The sequence below is a fragment of the Ahaetulla prasina genome, chromosome 1 (genome assembly GCF_028640845.1).
Source record: "Ahaetulla prasina isolate Xishuangbanna chromosome 1, ASM2864084v1, whole genome shotgun sequence".
Classification (NCBI taxonomy): Eukaryota; Metazoa; Chordata; class Lepidosauria; order Squamata; family Colubridae; genus Ahaetulla; species Ahaetulla prasina.
The window spans coordinates 156,796,016-156,806,735 of NC_080539.1; positions in this window are offsets into that span (position 1 = coordinate 156,796,016).

A 10,720-nucleotide genomic window follows, 5' to 3' on the forward strand; every position below is an offset into this window, starting at 1 on the left:
CGTGGTACTTTTATAGAGTGGGAAAGGTGAAGGAAAAAACACTGATCCTGACTTTAGATTTAGAGGCTGCATAAATGAATCTAGACCCATTTTATAAATCCTTTGGGAAATCAGAATTTAGATAAGGTGATGTACATGGCCTAGAGATTTTATGAGAAGTTTTTTCCACATCCAGTGACAGAATTATGTCTTGTTTTTTTCCCTCTTTATTCAGACAATAAAATCCACTATCAACCAAACATTACCTAAAACAGCTCTAGTTTTTAATAATCCTGCTTTGCTCATTCTTGATCATGGACAAAATCACTTGCTGAAGTCTGTCAGTTAAAAGAGTGGCTAGGATTTTAATATCTATAGCAATCAACAGGTATATAATATTTACTTTCTTCTGTTTTTCTTTTACCTTAATTAAATAAAGAGCTACAGAAGAGAAGGAGAGAAGGAGAGAGAAATCCCAGCAGTATGAATTGACTGACATTTGCAGTGAAAAGTTTTGCGACAGACCAGTAGTACAGCAGAGCTTGGTTTAGGCCAGCGGTTTTTAACCTGTGGGTCGGGACCCCGTTGGGGGTCGAATGACGATTTGCCAGGGGTCGCCTAAGACCATCAGAAATATGGGAAGTATACTTGCGAGTCGAAGAATCGTGCTCCAATGGTTGACTCCACAAGCCAGCTGCAGGCTCTTCAAATCGCTAGCCGAATTCGGCTTCAGGCGCGATGAATTAAAAAAGAGAGAAATCTTTACTCTGATGTCTCCCTCTCAAGCCAGCTGCAATCACTCCCAATCGCTAACCTAATCTGGCTTCAGGCGCGATAAACTTAATAGGGGAGGAGTCTCCGCTTTAATGCCTCTGTCCTCAAGGCAATCGCAAGCAGTTCAGATCGCTAGCCAATATGGCTTCAGGCGCGATAAATTCAAAATGAAAATAATTTTACGGTTGGGGTCGCCACATCATGGAGAATTGTATTAAAGGGGTCTCCACATCGTGGGGAATTGTATTAAAGGGGTCTCCACATCGTGGGGAATTGTATTAAAGGGGTCACAGCACTATAAAGGTTGAGAACCACTGGTTTAGGCAGTGTGAACTAACTTGTCTGTGATTCTGTAAGGAAGGTAAGAATGGTAGAGGTTGAAAAAAAATAACTGGGAATGCTCAGAATCTGCAGATTCCTTTCCCCAAATTTGCTTCTCCACGCTTACTCATCCCCATTGTTGTTGTTTTCCAGACTTTGGAAGAAATGCAACAACTAAGATGATTAAAGGCCTAGAGACTAAAACATATGAAGAACGGTTCCAGGATTTGGGTATAGCTATTCTGGAGAAAAGAAGGACTAGGGGTGACATATCAGTGTTCCAATATTTGAAGGGCTGCCATTAAGAGGAGGGGATCAACTTATTTTCCGAAAGGCAAGACAAGAAACAATGGATGGAAACTAATCAAGGACAGAAGCAACCTGGAGTTAAGGAGAAACTTCCTAACAGTGAGGACCAGTAGAACAGCTGTCCCTATCTCACCCAATGAGAGAAGAACGGCCTGTCCATCGCAAGGTTCATTGCAAAACCCATTGGGAGTCAAAAGTTGAAAAGATTGAAGGCATTTCAGCAAATACGAAAGGAAAGAAGATATTCAGGAAATTTGCTTTCCTATTCGTGGTATAAGGCGGTTTTTAGCATTGCAGGGAGCAAGAGACTCCGGTTACATTCCTCTTGACCATACATCATAAGTGGAAATCCTAGGAATCTATCTCTGTCACTTCTCAGGGCTGCTAAAGCTCTGTGTGCGTCCATGTGGGTGAGTGATTCTGAAATAAAAATTTCATGGGTCTCTATGCTTGTCAAACCGGTTTACCATCTTTGTTCCCTTTTTTGCAGGAAGCAAATGTAAATTCATCTGGGTGCAATATATTTGTGTCCTGTCTTAAAAATTATTTCCCCCCCCCATTCTTAACCACACTGTAACTTAGGAGTTCTTTTAAAACATCCCGGTCAGAATAATTGTTTGTCTCCACGCAAAGGACAATGGCCACGAGGATGATCAACGCAATAAAAGGAGTCGGTTTCCTCTCAAGTCTTGATTGGACAAACGTGAAGACAAAAGTACAAGAACGAATGTAATAAAAACTTCGCCCGTGCACAGGAGCAGAATGATGGTCGTGAAGAACAACCCCGTTGAGTCGTGAGACAACTACCACTAGCTTTCTCTCCGAGTGGGAAACAAAGGCTGCCTTTATGAACGGGAAAAGGATACAGATGGTGTTTGCTACTCGGTTGTTCAACCGTAGGGAGGGGGTCGATTTTCATGTACTCCAGGAGTAAGAGTTCAGTCATCTCCCTTGTTTCAAGTATGGTTTGTTTTAAGCTATGCAAGGGGGAGGAAAAGCGCCTATACATGAATGTTTGCTTCTGGCAATACCGCACATGACTTCAATGTTCTCATGTTCATGGAATCTTGCATGCAAATAGAGATGCCTGCTGAACTTCAAAGTGTAATTTTAGTTCAGGCCACTTCACTATGTGCATCTCCTTCTGTCAAGAGCAAAGGCATAACTTTGCTCACATGCCTGCAACTCAGTTGTCAAAAGATGCTGCTGTTCGTCACCCCTGCTTGTTAAGTCTACGGGCGATGTTCTGTAGTTTGTGTTGACAATGGAAGTTTACATAATTCTCTGCAGAAAGCACGTTGAAGCGGAGGGCTCTCCCCTGCTTTTATTTTGAAAAAGAGTTACTGTAAGTGGACATTTTTGGCTAAGGAAATGGGTTAGATCAGGGATGAAATCCAGCAGGTTTTGACAGGTTCTGAAGAACCGGTAGTGGAAATTTTGAGTAGTTCGGAGAACTGGCAAATACCACCTCTGGCTGGTCCCAGAGTGGGGTGGGAATGGTGATTTTGCAATATCCTTCCCCCAGGAGTGGGGAGGGAATGGGGATTTTGCAGTATCCTTCCCCTGGAGTGGGGTGGGAATGGATATTTTGCAGTATCTTTCCCCTGCCATACCCACCAAGCTACACCATGCCCACAAAGCCACTCCCACAGAACCGGTAGTAAAAAAAATTGGATTTCACTATTAGGTTAGATCTATTTTTTATCAGGAGAGGTAGTTTTCAGCTTACGACCACAACTGAGTCAAAAATTTATGTTGTTAAGTACGGCATTTGTTAAACTGAGTTTTGTCCCATTTTTTGACTTTTCTTGCCACATTCGTTAAATGAATCTCTGCCGCTTTCAAGCCAGTAACAAGGTTATTAAGTGAAACAGGCTTCCCCGTTGACTTTATTTCTCAAAAGGTCCCTAAAAGGGGATCATATGTCACTGGGTATAATGCAACTGTCACAAATATGAATATCCGAGTGTAAATCACATGACCATGGGGATGCTGCAACAGTCATAAGTATGAAAAATGGTCTTAAGTCACTTTTTTTAGTGCCGTTGTAACTTCGGTCACTAAATAAACATTTGTAAATCGAGGACTACCTGTAACCTAAAAGGAGGCGAAACCTCTGGTTGTGTTTGACAGAAATATCAACCCTTGAATAATGCCATGGAAGCCCTCATTGTGCGATTAATATCAATTCTATTGGCAGGACAAAAACATTTTTTGCCAGCCTCCCAGGAAATTTCCATAATTAAATGAAAATGCTGCAGCAAGATGTAAACAGAAGAACCAAGTGAGGTGCGAGTTTTGGCTTACATAACCATGTTCCATCAAACCAAGTCTTGGCTAAACTAACCATGTTCCATCAAACCAAGTCTTGGCTTATGTAACCATGTTCCATCTAACTACGTCTTGGCTAAACTAACCATGTTCCATCAAAACAGTCTTGGCTTATGTAACCATGTTCCATCAAACCAAATCTTGGCTTACGTAACCATGTTCCATCAAAACGCGTCTTGGCTTACGTAACCATGTTCCATCAAAATGCGTCTTGGCTTACGTAACCATGTTCCATCAAAACGAGTCTTGGCTTACGTAACCATGTTCCATCAAAGCAAGTCTTGGCTTACATAACCATGTTCCATCAAACCAAGTCTTGGCTTACGTAACCATGTTCCATCAACTGAATCTTGGCTTATGTAACCATGTTCCATCAACTGAATCTTGGCTTACGTAACCATGTTCCATCAAAACAGTCTTGGCTTACGTAACCATGTTCCATCAAAACAGTCTTGGCTTACGTAACCATGTTCCATCAAAACGAGTCTTGGCTTACGTAACCATGTTCCATCAAACCGCGTCTTGGCTTACGTAACCATGTTCCATCAAAATGCGTCTTGGCTTACGTAACCATGTTCATCAAAATGAGTCTTGGCTTACGTAACCATGTTCCATCAAAACGTGTCTTGGCTTACGTAACCATGTTCCATCAAAGCAAGTCTTGGCTTACATAACCATGTTCCATCAAACCAAGTCTTGGCTTACGTAACCATGTTCCATCAACTGAATCTTGGCTTATGTAACCATGTTCCATCAACTGAATCTTGGCTTACGTAACCATGTTCCATCAAAACAGTCTTGGCTTACATAACCATGTTCCATCAAACCAAGTCTTGGCTTACGTAACCATGTTCCATCAACTGAATCTTGGCTTATGTAACCATGTTCCATCAACTGAATCTTGGCTTACGTAACCATGTTCCATCAAAACAGTCTTGGCTTATGTAACCATGTTCCATCAAACCAAATCTTGGCTTACGTAACCATGTTCCATCAAAACGCGTCTTGGCTTACGTAACCATGTTCCATCAAAATGCGTCTTGGCTTACGTAACCATGTTCCATCAAAACGAGTCTTGGCTTACGTAACCATGTTCCATCAAAGCAAGTCTTGGCTTACATAACCATGTTCCATCAAACCAAGTCTTGGCTTACGTAACCATGTTCCATCAACTGAATCTTGGCTTATGTAACCATGTTCCATCAACTGAATCTTGGCTTACGTAACCATGTTCCATCAAAACAGTCTTGGCTTACGTAACCATGTTCCATCAAAACAGTCTTGGCTTACGTAACCATGTTCCATCAAAACGAGTCTTGGCTTACGTAACCATGTTCCATCAAACCGCGTCTTGGCTTACGTAACCATGTTCCATCAAAATGCGTCTTGGCTTACGTAACCATGTTCATCAAAATGAGTCTTGGCTTACGTAACCATGTTCCATCAAAACGTGTCTTGGCTTACGTAACCATGTTCCATCAAAGCAAGTCTTGGCTTACATAACCATGTTCCATCAAACCAAGTCTTGGCTTACGTAACCATGTTCCATCAACTGAATCTTGGCTTATGTAACCATGTTCCATCAACTGAATCTTGGCTTACGTAACCATGTTCCATCAAAACAGTCTTGGCTTACATAACCATGTTCCATCAAACCAAGTCTTGGCTTACGTAACCATGTTCCATCAACTGAATCTTGGCTTATGTAACCATGTTCCATCAACTGAATCTTGGCTTACGTAACCATGTTCCATCAAAACAGTCTTGACTTACGTAACCATGTTCCATCAAAACGAGTCTTGGCTTATGTAACCATGTTCCATCAACTGAATCTTGGCTTGTGTAACCATGTTCCATCAACTGAATCTTGGCTTACGTAACCATGTTCCATCAAAACAGTCTTGGCTTATGTAACCATGTTCCATCAAAATGAGTCTTGGCTTACGTAACCATGTTTCATCAAAACGAGTCTTGGCTTACATAACCATGTTCCATCAACTGAATCTTGGCTTATGTAACCATGTGTATGACTTGACTCAAACATTTCATCTCTGATCATCTTGGGTTCAGTCTTCACCTTCAATAAAGTTCATGATTCTTTCTTTCCCCAGGCTGCAGATTAAGAAGGAAGGAAAGGCACAGGAAGAAACCTCCAGGCTCCAGTCTGCTTTAAAAAAGAAAAAAAGAAAACATTTATTCAATCCGTTTTTGGGCTCCATGAATGGTGAACAACATTTTGCTATATTCTTTTTCCTCAAAAAAAAAATTAGGAGGTGCTTTGTGTATCTAGGCGGAGAGAAGTGATTTTATTTAGTTATTTATTTATATCCTGGATTTATTATTCTTCTTCTTTTTTATAAATAACTCAAGATGGTGAACATACTTAATCCTCCTGCTTCCTATTTTTATCACAAGAACAACTGGGCTGAGAAAGAGTGACTGGTTCAAAGTCATATCTAAGATAGGACTATACATCATAGTCTCCTGGTTTATAGGCCAGCACCCCTCCCTTCCTCTATTTCCATAAAGTGAATGACTTCTCCCTCTCTCTCCCTCCCTCTCTCCCTCCCTCTCTTCCTCTCCCTCTCTCCCAATATTTCATTCTACAACATGAGTGACTTGTTGAAGAAGATGTCTCAAAGCTCTGCCTTGTGCTCAAAGTAACTGGACAAGCCGCTTGTTTTTAGCATGACCAGGTATTTTCTTCTGTAAACTAAACGTTTTATAACTGCATGGCAGTTCTTGAGAGAAGGTTTTCTTTTGCTTTGACCATGGATTTTTTTAAAACAACAACAACAACAACAACACAAAGACGCTTGCTGTTTTTCCTTTCAGATTAGGAATCTAGTTTAGAGTTTCTTGATTTTCAAATTCTCTAAATAGAGGAAATAGAATTAAAGATTTTGGCCTCGAATCAGCGGAAGTTAAGTTTCAATTATTAATGAGGATTATATATATCTTTGAAGCATCTTTTTCATTAAATTAATATTTTACGTTTCCTCCAGGAGCTGAAGATATCTCACAGCAATGTTCTGTAGTAGTTTGGGCTATTTCAGTAAATCTCCTTAGCTGAGGCTGGATCTGAACCAGCCATACTTTAAATATTATATTACAATGCTTTATTACATTATTTTTTCCACGGCATGAGGGTCTTGGTGATCTAGTGGTAGAGATGCTCAGCTTTCACTTGGAAGGTTGAGAGTTCAATCCTTGGTAGCAGCAGATGTTTTTCTCCTAAAGTGCAAAGAAAAAATATCTGCTGCGAACTCCATGTAGGCGTCAGGAAGGGCTTCTGGCCAGCAAACGGTCAGCTTCATCCAGTCACCCAGACTCTACCCTTAAACAAAGGACTACAGGGTCATAAAAATGGAGTTTTATTGTTTTCTGTGGAATAGAACTAATATTCCATGCACTGCTGTATGAATTTGTAAGTCTATAAGAAAATACTCAATTATTTAAAAGACACATAGCTGCTTACTAGTAACAATTGCTAATAGCCTAATATATTTATAGAACTCTCAAAACATGTTACAGGTAATCCACAATTTACAGCCACAACTGACCCTAACATTTATGTTGCTAAGTGAGATATTTGTTAAGTGAGTTTTGCCCCATTTTATGACCTTTCTTGCCACAGATATTAAGTGAATTACTGCAGTTGTTAAATTAGTAACCTTTAAGTGAATCTGATTTCCCCATTGCCTTGGTTTGTCAGAAGATTACAAAAGGTGATCACAGGAGCCTGCAACCATCATTAATATGAGTCGGTTGCCAAGTGTCTAAATTTTGATCACATGACCATGGGGATGTTGCAATGGCCTTAAGTCAGGGGTGGGATCCTACCGGTTTAACAACCGGTTTGCTAAGCGAGATATATATATATATATATATATATATATATATATATATATATATATATATATATTTGTTTTCTGAGGTTTTCGCGGGTATGTAGGTCTTTGGTTATTCGGGTTTTCTCCCGCGTAAAATTGGAAGTGTCTTGGCGACGTTTCGACGAAGTCTCATTCGTCATCTTCAGGCTTCAGCTTCGTGCTTCTGGGAGCTATGTGTGACTGCAGCTGTTTCTTCCTTTTTAACTGCTAGAGTTAAACCCGCCCTTATTGACAAACGAGTCCCTAACACGAGGAATGACACCAGACCCACACTCACGAGGTCCACACAGGATGTCACCACCGCACATCCACCCAGAAAGCAGACCCAAACCCACACTGATCAAGAAGCACGACCAAGGACCAGAAGCCAGACCGCAGCTGCAACATTAGCCATTTCAAACCCCTCCAATCCATACATGCAGCAGACTGACACCCACTATGAAGATGTAGCACCACCACAAAGCCAAACAACAGCTATGCAGCTCACCAGCTCAAATCCCCCTGCAACACAGACTAAATTGAGCACAACCAAGCCCCCACCCAAACAGGACACACCCCCAGCCAATCAGAGCACAAAAAAACCTTCATCCAATCAGAGCACAGCCAAGCTCCCACCCAATCAGTTCAAACCCCCACTAGCAGTTAAAAGGAAGAAACAGCTGCGATCACACATTGCTCCCAGAAGCACGAAGCTGAAGCCTGAAGATGACGAATGAGACTTCGTCGAAACGTTGCCAAGACACTTCCAATTTTACACGGGAGAAAACCTGAACAACCAAAGACCGATATATATATATATATATATATAATATTTATTTTATTATATATTATTTATTTTAATTTATTATTTTATTATATATATAAGTAATTATTTATATATCAAATATATATTGCTGATAAAGAAATAAAGGGAGAATAGCATAGATCTATTTCAAGCTTTTATCAGCTAGCCATACCCTTACACCGATTTGAACTCCAGCTGCCTGCATATTAGGCAGTTGTATTAACCTCTGAGCCACAAGTTCTCCTCCCTTTATCAGCTGAGCCGGGGGAGAGATTAAGTGTTTTTCTGTCGAAGCACCTGGTTTGTCCCAATGTGGGAAGGAACATACCTTGTTCAATATATATATTGAACAATATATATATATATTGTTGCTCATTCACCACCTACTCCGGCAACTTTACTGTTAGGTAGTTTGTTCTTTTTTTTTGTTACTGCATATGCCTGGATAGATCTCAAAGTACAGTTTGATTTCATTTCCCAGCAAACTGCTGTGAAATATTTGGGCACAGAATAAACATTCCCCTTCTCAATGTTCTTTTCATAAAGGATAAAACAATGCCCAACTTTTATTAGAGTTCTATATTCTTCTTCCCTTTCCGCCTTTGCAGGGAAAGCATTAACTTAACCTCCCGAATAAACCATTCTAATGATTTGATTAATAAGACCATTTTCCTTTCTCAGATAAAAATAAAATAACAATGGAGTGCCTCTTAAAATAACTGCATTTCTAACCAACCATTTTAAGTAGCTTTGAATGCTGTCATTGCTCTGCTTTCTTTCCCCCCTTCTTCCTATAAATCTTCAGGACATTAATCCATCTTCTGGTCATTTTGGGGTGGGGGGAACAGTGCCTGATGTTGCTGCACCCCTCTGAATCTTTAATATAGTGCATTCTCGTTTTTGTTGGTAAAAAATTTAGCATCCAAATAGTGTGCTGGGAAGGTGAACTCAGAAAAGACGGTGGAGCCATGGTGAAACAGAATAATAGTAGAGAAAAAGCCAACAGTGCTTCCCTGTAAAATTAAATTACCCTTAATGTAACACAGCAAGGATGAGTATTCTTTACAGTCTATTCTCTTTCTGTTTACAATTGGGCAGAAACTGGTGCGGGTATTTGGGGGGGCCTGTGCAAAGCTTGAGATTAATGAGATTGTAGGAATGCAGTTTATGCTCTCCTCTCCTATGGGATTAAATTGGGTTTCAGATTAATGAACATCTAGAGATAAATGTAAATATGGGATGCGGTGGCTCTGTGGCTAAGACGCTTGTCAGTCGAAAGGTTGGCAGTTCAGCAGTTTGAATCCCTAATGCCGCATAATGGGGTGAGTGCCCGTTACTTGTCCCAGCTTCTGCCAACCTAGCAGTTCGAAAGCACATAAAAATGCAAGTAGAAAAATAGGAACCATCTTTGGTGGGTAGGTACCAGCGTTCCGTGCACCTTTGGCATTTAGTCATGACCATGGAGACATCTTCGGGCAACACTGGCTTTGAAATGGAGATGAGCACCGCCCCCTAGAGTTGGGAACGACTAGCACATATGTGCGAGGGAACCTTTACCTTTAGAGGTAAATGTCAAAAATGAGATTATAAATTATATTCTTTGGCTTATATTCTCCACCTTCATTTAGCTCTCCTCTAATCTCCTCAATGAACCCTGACTGTTCTTTGGAAGGGCAGATACTGAAGCTGAAGCTCAAATACTTTGGCCACCTATTGAGAAGAGAGGACTCCTTGGAAAAGACCCTGAGGTTGGGAAAGATGGAAGGCAAAAGGAGAAGGGGAAGACAGAGGGTTAGGTAGTGTCATTGACGCAATGAACATGAATTTGGGCAAACTCCAGGAGATAGTGGTCTGTGGTGTGGGGGGGATGCTATGGTCCATGGGGTCCCAAAGAGTCAGACTCAACTTTCCAAATGAATAACAAAAAACTTCTCTAAATGGTTAACAGCTCCATAGCTAACTCTGCTCCAGTCCCAGAGAAACAAAAACCTGATCAGCATAATTTCTGCTCTCAACAGCATTAGGGCTGGAGTAAATCCTGCTTCAGCAGGGGGCTGGATTAGAAGACCTCCAAGATCCCTTCCAGATTCTATTCTATTCTATTCTATTCTATTCTATTCTATTCTATTCTATTCTATTCTATTCTATTCTATTCTATTCCATTCCATTCCATTCCATTCCATTCCATTCCATTCCATTCCATATATTCTATTCTATTCTATTCTATTCTATTCTATTCTATTCCATTCCATTCCATTCCATTCCATTCCATTCCATTCCATTCCATTCCATATATTCTATTCTATTTCATTCCATTCCATTTCATTCC